Source organism: Neofelis nebulosa, chromosome 13 (assembly GCF_028018385.1).
Source record: "Neofelis nebulosa isolate mNeoNeb1 chromosome 13, mNeoNeb1.pri, whole genome shotgun sequence".
Lineage (NCBI taxonomy): Eukaryota > Metazoa > Chordata > Mammalia > Carnivora > Felidae > Neofelis > Neofelis nebulosa.
Genome location: NC_080794.1, coordinates 3,819,531 through 3,834,088, shown reverse-complemented (window position 1 = coordinate 3,834,088; position 14,558 = coordinate 3,819,531). Strand labels below are relative to the sequence as shown.

The window sequence follows — 14,558 nt, the reverse complement described above, 5'->3', positions numbered from 1 at the left end:
GAAAAACAAAAGAAAAGAAAAAAGAAAAAGAAAAACAATAATTAATTTAGTTCATTGCATTAAGGAAAGTAAGTGAAATAATAGTGCTTTACATAATTAAGCTATAAATAATAATGACATAATCAGATGAAAACCTCCAATATGGATCTGAACAAAATAACGATGTAATTGGGTGCAGGGATAGTAGGGTGTGTGTGTGTGTGTGTGTGTGTGCACACGCATGAGTTGGGGGCATGAGGGATAATGAAATTCCGTCTCTTATAATAGAAAGGTAACAATGTCTGAATTTGAAAAATGAAAAGCTTTTTTACAGGGTGTTATTTTATTTATTATTTTTAAATAAATGTTTATTTATTTATTTTGGGAAGGAGAGAGGGAGAGAGAGAATGCTAAGCAGGCTCTGTGCTGTCAGCACAGAGCCCTACCGGGGGCTTGATCTCATGCGTGACGAGATCAGGTCCTGAGTCAAAGTCAAGAGTTGGGTGCTCAAGTGACTGACCCACCCAGGCACCCCAGTGAGATGTTATTTTAAAATAGCAAGTTATAAACCAGAAGAAACAGCTGAGAGAGTTAAAGTCATTCCACTTGGCGAGTGAAAATTAGGAAAGACAAGAATGATGTGGGGACCATTCTTTTATGATAGACCTTAGAACACTGTTTGACTGCTTCTGGATTACTCTGATAAAAACATTAAAATTTAATTACAATGAGATGAAATCGTGAGATTGCTATAATGAATCATAGTTACAACCCTAAATCTATCCAAGATGATTCCAACATCTAGAGTGAAGAAAATAAAAGGAGCCTTAGCAGTGAAGTAATATAGGATATATTCCAGGAGAGTGGTAAAGTGCGTTTGAAATAAGGACAGCCAGGCAATTCTATAGAGTTCCACACCCACACAGGGTGCTAACCAGTCATTGTGAACATCCTGTTTTCCAATGAAACCCTGGCAGAACAAACATTGACTTATCACTATTTTATAAGGAGATAATTGGCAAAGTCTATGGACTAAAGAGTACATAAAATAAAGGTCTGAAACTGGAAAGTTTCCACTTGGATTTGGAGGAAACCGTTGTAGCTCACTGGGATATTTTTTGCAGTCAACGAAGACATAATGAGTCTTTAACGATAAAGCACGTGCCAGGCTCTGTGCGGGGAGGTGCTTATGAAGAGGAATGGGCTGCAGACTCAAGAAACGAACCATCTACTAGGGAAGATAGGAGCGCAATTAAATAAGATGTCACGGTCTATACATCACGAGCAAGCTGGTTTGACGGATACTCTCATACGTTTAGAACCAGGAGGGTAGTCACACAGCGATGCGTTCTTAGCTCCCTAACCGTGTTGTAGATTTCAAGGGAAAGAGCATCAGAAAGAATGCACGCACGTTCTGTGAAATCAAACTGGTCTTTTCCAGAACCGGGTTTGCACTGAACAAAGGAGGGAGAAAGCCAACGCCTAAAACCCAAAGAGGAAGCAGAGTTGAGAAAGCGAGAGAGAACTCGAATGAGCATAAGAGCCCTGGGACCTAAGGCCGCTGAACCAACTTACGGAACCAGTTTCAGGAAAGAGCCGAAGGGAGGGTTCGGTTTCCTTGTTTGTGCAGGTTGATATGCACTCCCACGAAGTGTCAACAGGCGATGTGACTCCACCAAGTCCCTTCACAATGGATCGCTGCCATCCATGCCTTAAAATTTGCACGTGCTGATTTTTGCTTGAAAGAAACAAGCTGTAAGTGGCTGCTTGTCATTTTGATGTTACTTCGGGATTTTTGTTACAATAGGGAGTTTTAATTCATATTTGAGTTGTATCTGGAAAAAATCTTTTCTTTTTATTAATGTTTACTTATTTTGAGAGAGAGAGAGAGTGAAAGAGCATGTGCACACAAGAGCGGGGGGCGGGGGGCAGTAACAGAGAGAGAGAGGGAGAGAGAGAATCCCAAGCAGGCTCCACACTGTCAGCACAGAGCCCTACCTGGGGCTTGATCCCAGGAACTGTGAGATCATGACCTCAGCCTAAATCAAGAGTTGACTGCTTAACCCACTGAGCCACCGAGGCGCCCCCGGAAAACATATTTTCACCGCTTTTTACTTAAATAAAAAGTGAGATGTGGCTTTCAGAGAAGACCATTAAAATGGTTAAAACTGAAGATAAGAAAAGGGAAAAGATTAACCACCGGGAAGTCTAGATGACAAACTTCAAAACGGTAGAAAATGTAACCCCGTAACAGGGCGGAAGGGAAGTCCCTGGAAACCTGGGAAAATATTTGTTTGCCCAAGAGCTGTTCGGGTTTGGGGTGACAGAGGTGGTCTTGCAAACAGAAGGACTCAAAGGACGGTGGCAGAACATGGCTCCAAGGTTGTCAGATTTGCTGAAAATACCTGGGACATTTCCCAGGTGGGTGCCAGATTAGAAAAAGGTATCTGACAATTCCTTAGCGAAGGCCTCTTTGGAACAAAAAACAATAAAAGCAGTGGATGTGAAAACTTCAAGGAAGGAATGCAGATAGGTTCACAAACCCAAGCACCACTGTCCCGTGGCGCTAGAGGATAATTAAAGTTACAGAGCGATTACTGAAGGTCATGGCCACTGTAGCCATCAGTTTAGAGAACGGTGACAATTCAGAAATGGATTGGAAATGGCTAGCGTCAAAAAGCCAGTGTCGGTGAGGAGGCGGAGGCAAAGGAGCCCTCATGCAGTCTTGGCAGGAATGTGAATTGGTGCAGCCACCGAGGAACACAGTATGGAGGTTCCTCAAAATATTAAAATAGAAGCACCGTGAGAGCCCGTAAATCCACGACTGAATATTTACCCAAAGAAAATAAAATCACGTATTCAGAAAGACCCACGCACCCTCGTCTTTCTTGCAACATCACTTACGATGGCCACGATGTGGAAGCAGCCCAACTGTCCCCTGACAGGTGAATGGTAAAGAAGACGGGGTGTATATACACAATGGAATATGACGCAGCCACAAAAAAGGACGAGATCTTGCCATTTGTGACAACACGGATGGACCTCGAGGGTACTGCGCTCAGGGCAGTAAGTCGGAGAGAGAAAGACAAACGGCGTATGATTTCACTTATGTGTGGAAGCTAAAAAAGAAAAAAATAATAATAAACGAACAAACGAAGAGTAGAATCAGATCTATAGACACAGAGAACAGACTGATGGCTGCCAGAGGGGAGGGGGTGGAGGGATGGACGAAACGGGTGAAGGGGAGAGAGGGGTACAGGGTTCCACGTACAGAATGTTTACGTCTCAGGAATAAGAGGTACAGTGTAGGGAACGTAGTTGCTGGTATTGTGATAACGTTGTGTGGTGACAGGTGGCAGCTATGTTTGTGAGTCTAGCATGATCCGTCGACTTACCCAGTCACCATGGCGTGTGCCTGAAACTCAGGTACCACTGTGTGTCTGCTACACTTCAATTTAAGAAATGTAATATAGGGGCGCCCGGTTGGCTCCGTCGGTTGGGCGTCGACTTCGGCTCAGGTCATGATCTTGCGGTTGGTGAGTTCGAGCCCCGCGTCGGGCTCTGTGCCGACAGCTCAGAGCCTGGAGCCCGCTTTAGATTCTGTGTCTCCCTCTCTCTGACCCTCCCCCGTTCATGCTCTGTCTCTCTCTGTGTCAAAAATAAATAAACGTTAAAAAATTAAAAAAAAAAAAAAGAAATGTAATATAAAGAGGGAATCTATATCTACATCATCTCCATCTGTGTACATAGAGAGAGAGAGATTAGTTCGATAAACAGTGAGAATTCCAATAAGGAAAAAGAAAGCGTCAGTGGTCTAAGGGAGACAAAGCATGTAGGGAAAGTGGTTTGTGTTACTGCGTTTTGTTCTTCTGTTGGAGTGCTTTGGCTTTTCTCTGTGGTATACAGAATCTAGGAACAGAAGTATGTGGTCATTTGAGGCAATAAAAAATTCATATTGTACTAATAGGGACTTAGTCCCTGCTACGAATTACATAAGGCCGCTATTAATCTGGTCTAAACCACTGTTTTATTACGACATTTAAAGCCCTGATGGGTTCACGAGCATCTGTTCAGTTCTCTGGGCTCCCCTGTCGAACCAGCTGAGTGAGCACTGGATGGGACATTAGGAATCTGCACCAGCAGATTCCGTTTCAGCCCCAGAGCCCCAGAAATCAGGCACACAGTTAGGCTGGGGGTGCAGAAACTTCCATGAAGAGCCTGGAGTAGCCATCTCTGATGAGCCGAGAGTAATCATTTCTCAGTTTTGCGACGTGCCCCTTGCGCTCCTTCCAGGGAGGGTTGCAGACTCCCTCAACTGCTCCCCACCCCCCACCCCAGCCCCCCAGCCGTACTTCTCTGGAAGCCCCTGTTCCCTCCCACCCTCCCACAGCATCACGGATGGCTGTTCCCCTGGGGGCCGCTGTCGCCTGGCACGCCCCTGATCACGGTTACTCAACAGTCTTCTCAGAAGAGGTCTCTGATGTTTCTCTCACCCCTCCAGCTGTGAATTTGGCAGTAGGGAAATGGCCTGTGGAACATTTCACTGAACAATCAGCTGAAGTAGATCACACGGGTCAAGTGATGACTCCCACTCTGGAACTCTCTTCATCCCGCCAGGAAAAATCCATCCTCCTTCCCTGAATCCTCCGACATAAACTGTAAAGGTTTAGCATGTCTAAAAATAAATGCTTCCCCAGCACGGAGTCGTCACTAGCAGCAAATTCCCATATGGTTAATTTCCTGCCCAGTAACATTTTCTAAATTTATGCTGCCCTCTGCCATCTCTTCGGAAGCTGCCGTGAAACCTCGATTTGTATTTAATGAAGAAACTGTCATAAGCGGTCAAGCAATGTTTCCAAGGTCACACAGACAGCAGGGAACGGGGTGGGGGGCTGGAGTTCTGGCACCTGCCCGTTGACCTCCGCCCTACTTCTTCCAGCCGCCTTTCCTAGCGATGTCCCTCTGCATGAGCTCTCGGTTCTCTGATTCCCTGGAGCACGCGTGTCCCATGCCACCCAATGCAGCTTCTGTTGCTCTGCGGTCTTTGGCTTTTTTTCTCTTGTTTTACTTCGGTTAATGCATTCTTCCCACCAGAGGTCCACGAGGGCAGAGTCTGAGGACCTAACCAGGACCTAAGTTAGATGCCCTTGTCCAGACGGCACATTAGCTGGCCCAAACCCAAAGAAGGAGCAGGCGGGGAATAGGTGACTATCTAGCAAAGCTCTAATCCCCGCAAAGGCACGGAACCCAGTTACTGTAGGACCTAGCCCAACACTGAGCAAAAATGTGTACAAGTAATGTTTCCATACTTGGTTTGTTATTATTCTTCTAATTGCCCTACTACTTTAAGTTTAAATGAATTTCATGCTCACTCAAATTTCAAGTAAACTGACTACTTTTTCAAATGTTTATCCTATTTCTCAAGATGCTTGTGGGCTTCCCGAGGAGCCGTGTATTAGAATGATCGCTGTGGTCTCATGGAAAGCACCCAGGGTCCATTTCTCTCCGGGAAGACAAGACTTGAGAATGTTGGAGAACTCAGCACTGGTCTGGGGTACTAGGTACATGATCACCAGCTGCACAACTGGTTCCCAGGGTACAGGTGCCAGAAGCCCTGGATAGTAGATGCCGCCTTTCAGCTGATAGGACTTCGGCGGGGAGGGAATGGCTAGAAAAAGATAAAGTTTTTTTTTTTTTTTTTTTTTTTAATTTTTTTTTTTCAACGTTTTTTATTATTTATTTTTGGGACAGAGAGAGACAGAGCATGAACAGGGGAGGTGCAGAGAGAGGGAGACACAGAATCGGAAACAGGCTCCAGGCTCCGAGCCATCAGCCCAGAGCCTGACGCGGGGCTCGAACTCACGGACCGCGAGATCGTGACCTGGCTGAAGTCGGACGCTTAACCGACTGCGCCACCCAGGCGCCCCGAAAAAGATAAAGTTTTAATCAAACCATGAAAACTCTTGTCCCCAGTATTGGCAGTTACATCTCCTTTTAGACACTGAAGGAAACTTCTTTATCTCTTTTATGGTACTACCAAGAGCTCTTTCAACAGGATGTCACGTTGATGGAGCATGGATTCAGTTTACTTATTCTGCTTCCCACCTTCATCATTCAGAGCAGATGGGTAAGGAATTGGGTCAACAGTCTTTCCTTGGCTTTCTTCTACTCTAGAACGTTCAGATCACATTCTGATTGAAGGTAAACACCAATAGTGACAACTGGTAACAGACTTGTGATAATAAATGTCCTGAATCTGTGAATCCAGAGCTCCCCAGAGGGCACCAAGCAGCTCCCTCAATCTCACTCTGAGTCGGTTTCTCTGTGATTCTGTTCCATAAACCCATCCCCTCTAAGGGTCATTACATTCCTATGTAAACACTTGATTCTGGAAGATTATAAGGTATCTCCATTTGTTCCTTGCCTACAACTGATTCCTCTCTCCCTCTCTCTCTGCTTCCTTCCCTCTCTCCTTCCCTCCCTTCTTCCTTCCTTCCTTCTTTCCTTCCTTCCTGGCTTGTCGGTATCCCCTCAGTTTCCAGTAATGCTCTCATTCTCCACATCTCATCCTCTATATAAGGTTTGCTCTTCCGGCCGATGAGGCACTGAATTTTGAATCAGGAAAATTTGGTTTCAAATGCCAGCTTGCCACTTGCCAGCTAGTGAACCTGGCCAAGTCACTTCACATCTCTGAGTCTTGATTTCCTTGTCCGTAGAGCAAAGTTCAAAAATGTATTCCTGAGAATGCATTAACCCCAATGACATAATAAATGGGAGCACCTTTAAAACTTATAAAATGATATGCAAATGGGACAGACCAATAGTTTTATGATGCCTTGTCTTTCACGGATCCTTAGTAGCAACAGAGTATTTGTGAGGGTCCAGGGTTCGATACTGTGTGGGGTGGGTGGGATGTGAAATGTCCCCCTTCTTGTGTTTTTTCTCCCTCACTTGAACTACTTAATCTGTAAATTTTACCTTCCTTGATTATATTAATTTCTGTGAGCTATCCCAAATCTTTTGTAGATTGGGAGCAATAAATTACTTAAGAAATAAATAATTAATAAAACAAATGCAATTCATTAATCCACCATTTAAGGCACAATCCCTGCTTGTAAGCGGTGTATGTCACAATGGGAAGACACAAAAATCCTTTGGAATTCATCTAACAGCACCAGGGACATTTTTAAAGCCCTGGATAAGTGGGGGAGATGGCGGGTGGCCAGGGTGGAGGTGAGCGAGGTCCTCTGGGGCCGGGGAAGCGGGGAAAGGCTTTGGAGAGCTGCAGGCGCTCAACGTAAGCCTTGAAGTCAATGAAGAAGGGTGAAGAGAGCCTTCGGGGCTAGGGGAGATGATGAGCAAAGTTGCGAACACAGGAGGAGGGAGAGGGTGTTCGGGAGGAAGTCAGCAAGGTGAAAAGCAAGACAGGGAGATGGCTTTCCAGAGTCCGTGATCCTCATACAATGGAACGCACACCCTGCTGGCTCTCATCTAGCGACACACGCCCATTTGCATGACATACGATCCATGGAGCTCCGAGACAAGCCACTGGAGTCAGAGTTAGTGGGTTTCCGTGCCAGCTCTGCAAGCCCACAAAACATCTCTGAGCTTCTTCGGAGTAACAGCACATCAGAATGTAACACGAGGAACTTGTTACCCCTGAGCAAGTCTGAAGGTTTGAAATACTCTTATTTCATTAGAAATCACTTGTTCCAATATTTCTTGCGTGGTAAGATTAGGGATGGGGTGATGGTTAGTACTGGGATAACTGGGAGGGCATCCGTACCCTCATTGAGAGGGGGGCACCCAAATAACAGCACCCACAGCGTCGTCCCAAACGGAGGAGGGGAAATGGTGAGATTTTCTTCCCAGAACCTAAAGCTATGGTTCAATATTTCAAGGCTCCCCTTAACGAAAAGCATTAATACGTCCAGGTCTGGACTGTATCTATGAAGGTAAAAAAATCTAAAGACACACCCTTGCCCTTGGAAAACAAATACGCGGCCTGTATTCGGAATATTGGGCCACATAAAAATAAGGGTTATGGAGAAGGAGGAAGAAACAGGAGGCCCTTGCTGGTTCCAAAGCAGCCTGTCCCAGGACCTCTGACTTGGCTGGCGGGCTTGGCTGGCACCTGTGATGCCACATTTGGTTTGTGCAGCTCCGGGTCTGTGATTCTGAAGCTTGTGCACCTGAGATTGGTTGGGTTTTCAGCTTCCCTTCCTGCATCCCATCCTCCGGTTCTGCAGGCCGACCTTGATCCCTGCCTCACGCCCTCTGTTCCAGCCAGATCCTGAGAAACATAGGAGGCGAATCACCCCTTCAAATGATGTGACGTTGTTTCAAGGGACCTTTTATTAGGTGAAGCATCTCATGAGTGATAGGAAAGCCCATGTGAGTAACCTTTTGCCAGTCTATAGTCGTACATGCAAAGCTGAGTTCTTCTCTTTGAGAGGAACACATGTGCCTTGCCAAGTGGCCGTCACATCGTGAAGGTTCCACAGGGCCAGCTGATTGTTTAGTTGTTCCTGATTTTCTAATCACTGCCGGCCTACTGTGCCTCCGTGGTAAACCCTCAACCCTGACTCACCCATGCCTGGCCAGCTTCTCTGTCTCTTACCTGTAGTCTCCGCTAAACGATAGCACGTTTTACACGGAAGAAAGAGGAGACTTTCAAGTTCACCAGCCCAAATCCAAGTGTGAACATTCTAAAGTGAGGAAAAATTTAAAAAAAATCTTTTACTCTTACTCTTGATCTCAAATAGTTGACAAAGTGGAGTGCAGTTTATATACACATAGAAACATATCTAAGTTTAAAGCGGACATGATGATTTTGATACACGTATAGATATTGCAAGATGATCACCACAATAATGTTAATTACCATCTCTATCTTCTCATGTAATTATCGTTTTGCGTGTGTGGTGAGACCATTTAAGACTTTGACAACTTTCAAGTACATAATACAGTATCCTTTAAAAAAATTTTTTTTTAATGTTTATTTATGAAACAGAGAGACAGAGTGTGAGCAGGGAGGGGCAGAGAGAGAGAGGGAGACACAGAATCCGAAGCAGGGTCCAGGCTCCGAGCTGTCAGCACAGAGCCCGACACTGGGCTCGGACCAAGAGATCATGACCTGAGCCTAAGTCCGCCGCTTAATGGACTGAGCCACCCACGTGACCCCCGTATTGTTAATTACAATCACTATGTTAAAATTTTAGATTCCCAGAATTTGTTTATCTTCTAGGTAAAAGTTTGTACCTTCGGACCAACATCTCCCCACTCCCCCCCACACCCCAAACCCCTGGCAGCCACCATTCTACTCTATATCTCTATGAGCTCGACTTTTCTAGATTCCACTATATCTAGAGCGAGATCTAAATATAAGCGAGATCGTACACTATTTGCCTTTCTCTTCCCGACTTATTTTACTTAGCATAATGCCCTCAAGGTCCAACTGGATTGTTTCAAAAGGCAGGAGTGGGTCCTTTGAAGATGGGATGCTACATCCAAGGCATTCTTTTGTGAGTTCTCAGCAGGGGCCCAAAGGAGCAAACTGACAAAGAAAGTTACCCATTTTCCTGCCGCAGATTCAGGGAGGAAGGAATCTGCTCTGTTAAAGCCTTGCTGAGTCACTGGGCAGCTGATCTATTAGCAGCCATTAGCCAGCCCACGGTCATCAGAAAACAAGTACAATTGTGCAATCTTTACAGAAGAGACCTTACAAATTGGGGTTGGCAGCCGAACTGACAGATCCAGGACTGTTATTAAACAGACGAGAACCTTTTGCCTGCTGACTATTTTGGAGACTTGAACCCAGCAACAGGATTGTTTACACCCCCCCAAAAAAAAACGTTTGGTCACCATGGACAGGTCACACAAGACTCCTTTAAATTAATCTCTGTTTGCTCCTCATATGAGATTATGTAGTCACACTCATTCACTAAGCGGCTAGATGGTACTATTTAGTCCCGATTTCACCGGGCCTCTTTAAGGAGCAAACTGTCTACTCATAAGGCTATGTTAGTACATGGTGACTCTTCTGTGTGTCATGCCAAGACATGGGTGGCAATGGAAGACATGGGACTGGGAACTTAGCTGAGCACAAATGGCCTGGGAGGATGAGAACAGGACATCTTTCAATTCAGGAGAAGAAAATGAGAAACCATAAAGCCAGCCGGGGAGATACAAGGTGTTCGTCAGTCGTTCGGGAATGTAAAGAACTTTTACATCTCCGTTCTTCGGACACTGGTGGCCGCTTTATTGATGCTTACTTGTCATCGCATCTGCAGCCACTGGGCCTAGGTCAGGTTGTAGGTAAGGATTCCTGGAAGGGGGATGGGCTTTGCTGGCCTTTAGTCAGTTAGATGTCTGGCTCATCCTACCTCTACTTTGGTTCCCCACTCCCTCAAGGTCGGGTTTTCCTGTCCGGTCACTATGTCCCTGAAACTCTAGCCTGGTACCTGTCTGGGCACCTGTCTAAACCCCAGCTCCTTCATGATGGAGTCTCCTGATGTCTACTTCAGTCTTCCCAAGTGAAGGTATTCTGCCAGCCCCTGGGTTTCTCTCCCATGAACTCCAGATCTCTCTGTCACTCTTGGCTGTATATTCACATTCTTGACCATCTGCTCGGAGCCTGGCATTGTTCTAGGCACTAGGAATACAGTGGCGAACTATAAACTATACGGCCAAGGTTCATGCTGGCATGGAGGTGAATTTACACACTATCTAGGGCAGGATGGTAGGGTATGGGAGACAGAAAATAAACAAGCAAACAAATTTACGTGGGGTGATTTCAGATAGCGACAAGTGTTAGGAAACAAAGAAATGTAGGATAGGATGATTCGAGAGAGAGTAACCGGGGTGGGGATATTGTGGTTCAGATCGGCGACAGGGGAGGTCAGATCGGGTACCACCAAGGAGGCCGTGGTCACAGTGAGACACCGTGGGAAGGAAGCCAGCTTCGGGAACACCTGAAGGGAGAGAGAGGAGCAAGGGTCCACAGGCAAGAATGAGCTTAAGTTGCTCTAGGAAGACGTGGGTGGAACGTAGGGACAGGAAGGTATTCAATAGGAACGTGATAGCAGGCGAGGTGAGAGGCAGAGCCTCTGGTGTGGGACCCGGGTGGCCATGGTAAGGAGCCTGAATCCTGGTCTGAATGCTGTGGTAGATCATGCCATGGAGGGATTTTCTGCAGGGAAGTGACACGATTTGCTCTGCATTTTTAAAAGATCATTTGGTCTGCCTTAGAAGGTAGGGATCATAGAAGGACATGAGTGTAGAGAGAACAGTTAGAAGCCTGTGTCTAATCTAAGCGAGAAATTCTGGTAGTGTGGCTTGGGTTAGAAAGTACAGGGACATGGAGAGAAGCTAACACAGCAGAGATTTGTCTTGGAGGTAAAGCTAGCAGGTTGTGCCAATGGATTGGATGTGAGTGTAAGGGAGGGAATGTAATTAAGGATGATGCCCAGATTTTTCTTGAGTGTCTGGGTGCCTGATGGTACCTTTTACTGAGTTACATCTGTGGGGGAGAGAAACGCCAAGGGTAGGTTCTGGGGCCATGCTCTTTGGTCATCCTTCTTAGACAGCCAAGTGAGGTGATGTATCAGGTCGGCAGTTCAGTGGAGAAGATAGGAATGGAAATGTCTAAGTACATGGATTGTTCGGGATGGGTAATTCCTATAACCATTCATTCATTCATTCACCATTCATTCATTCATTCATTCATTCAACAGTCCTTATTCTAGGCACTGGGGTTATAGCAGTGAACAAAACCGAAGTCTGTGCCCTCAAGGTGCTAATGTTCTAGCAGGAAAAGAAGGATAACAAACAAATACATGATTACAGTATGTGTCAGGAAAAAGAGCAGGAACGACAGAGATAGGGATGGGGGTTGGGGGTAGGGGAGCAAATGTGGCCTCAGTGGTTGAGGAAGTCAGCCTTGAAAGGCAAAGTTCTGAAAGCAAGAGTGACCCGGGGAACGGCTCACAGAGTAGCGTGCCTGGGTAAGTCAAGGAACAGGGACGAAAATCAAAGATAAAAGCCACTGCTTCAGTCCTCACGGAGCTGACAGTCAGCTAGGCTGACAGACAAGAGGACAGACAATTTCCGAAGGAAAATAAAACCAGCCTAGCTCTTCCTTATAGTCTGTGGCCTTCAGAAGCTCCCTGAACACTTTTAAATTAGAAGCAATAACAGAAAGAAGCATGTCTGTGCTGTGAAAAGGAATAGTATTTGTACATAAATGCCTTCTATCTCTTCCATTATTGCTGCAACTTAGTTTAAAGGTTTGTGACCTCATCTTCGCACCTGCAGAGGTGTGTCGCAGTTCCCGTGCCTCCAAGCTTCTGTGAGATGAAGTGAAGGTATTTGCTGGGGGTGGGGGGGAAGGGGTCTGCACATGGGCTGGTAGGGGAGAGGCAGCAGCAGAGGTGGCTGTCCAAGAAAGGGTGAGTATTCATCAGATGGCATCCAACCGTCGACCTGAGCTGGCTCAGAACTCTAAACTCAGGGACTTGAGGATTGTAGGTTGGCAATGGGGAGAGGGTGGGCAAGGAAGGGGGCGTGGGTAGGCACAGGGAGGGAGGGGTTTGCTGGGGGAGGGTGGGCGTAGGAAGGAAGGGTCTGGATGAGGGAAGGGGTGTGGGTGGGCACAGGGAGGGAGGGGCTGGGTGAGGGAGGGGACAGGTGAGGGTGGATGAGAGTTCTCTCAGCCCCAACCCTCCCGATGGGACTTGGGCTAACCAAAGCCTTCCCTTCCATCACTGCTGTCAGCCTAGGGTCAAGGTGTAGCTCGTGACCATCAACAAACTGAGCAACCCAATGGCTCTTGTACCCTGGCTAGACTCACTCCCTAGCCCGTGATGGGACTCTTGCCCCACAGGCTGCTTGCCAACTCCACCTCTGGGTGTGAGGAGTGGGTCCTAAAGCCCCCACCTTTGGGTGTACCAGGAACTCCCCTGCAGAAGGGCAGTCTGCGTTCGCTGACGTGTAGCTGTGGACGGACCAACTCCTCCAGCGAAGAAGCAAACAATGAAACAGAGTCTTTACATCTTTTGGGCCTGGGCTTGAGCACTGTCTGTCCCCCATTCCTGAGGATGTGGCTGGGATGCCTGCCCTGGTCACCAAGCAGGGCTCAGGGAGACGCAGGGCTTAGGGCACCAGCCCCCCTGTGCTAGCCCGGGCCTATGGACTCATGGTTGCCTCAACTTGCTGCTTCCGCGGGCAGTCCCCGCTGGGGACTGGGTGACAACAAAGACCTGGGGCCAGCCAGCCAGCCTGGGTTTGATCCTGGCCCTGTCCCTGTCAGCCACACAACCTTGGACCAGTCATCTTCTTTAAGGGTTTGTTTCTTCATCTGTAAAACTGGAGAGAAGAATAACTCCACCCGTGTCCTCGTAAGGCATAAGCTACTACGTCTGCAATTATTAGATCTGTACTTGTCATGCATTAGATGCTCGAAATGAAGTGTTGTAATTAATGGCCAGTTATTAATGGCCTTTTGTCGTGCAGATGTCTGCCCCAGCTGTGTTTAATGAGCCCCCTAATTTTTTTCAAATGCTAATAATACATTTTATTTAACCTACTATGTCCAAAATATTATAGTGTAACATGATATTTTTAGTGGGCTAATATATACATAAAATTTACCCCGTTAACTATTACAGCAATGGCATCGAGTACATCCCCGGTGTTGTGCAACCAACACAACTCTCCAGCCCGTAGACTGTTCTTCGTCTTCCCCCACCGGAAAAAAGCTTCTGGAGTCGTCCTGTCATCCTTACGCAGGGGCCATGCTAACTTTCTCTGTACCGTTTTCAAAGGACGTGCTGCCCGAGGAAGCGCCACAGCGTGACGTTTTCAAGGGATTCGCTGGTGGTCTGAGAGTGACCAACATGTGTGCAATCTTACGAACTAAGGTTAACAAAGTAAACCTAACACGAGTTTTTCACACCAAAAAAAATCTTCTTCAGAAACTCCGCATCCGGCAGCATGAACCTTGCACGCACAGCTTCCCGAGACAACTCAAGCTGGAACATTTTCATTTTTACCGGCCCCGTAAGCTGGCCTATCACCCATGTGCCTTCTCACAGAGTATATTCCTGACTGATTGGAGGCACCGCGTCAATAGATTCTTCCCAAACATATTCTTTCCGCAGATCCGAGACCTGAGTCCTCTGTAGAGACATTTTTAACTGTCTATTATAGACATGGTCATTCAATTCCAGATCAGAGTTAAAAAGGCTACACTTGGGGCGCCTGGATGGCGCAGTCGGTTAAGCGTCCGACTTCAGCCAGGTCACGATCTCACGGTCCGTGAGTTCGAGCCCCGCGTCAGGCTCTGGGGCTCTGATGGCTCGGAGCCTGGAGCCTGTTTCCGATTCTGTGTCTCCCTCTCTCTCTGCCCCTCCCCCGTTCATGCTCTGTCTCTCTCTGTCCCCAAAAAATAAATAAAAAACGTTGAAAAAAAAAAAAAAAAGGCTACACTTGTTTTCAATTCTTTCTGTGCCACATGACTATTTTAAATTTGGCTCAGGATAGAAAAGGATGCCTGAGACAGGATTTGGGGATCAAGTCCC

General features: G+C 46.7%; 1 pseudogene; it reads right to left on the bottom strand.

The window, feature by feature from the left end:
- Positions 1–13,729: 13,729 nt before the first annotated feature.
- On the bottom strand, positions 13,730–13,822 carry LOC131493746 (U6 spliceosomal RNA; annotated as a pseudogene).
- Positions 13,823–14,558: the final 736 nt, after the last annotated feature.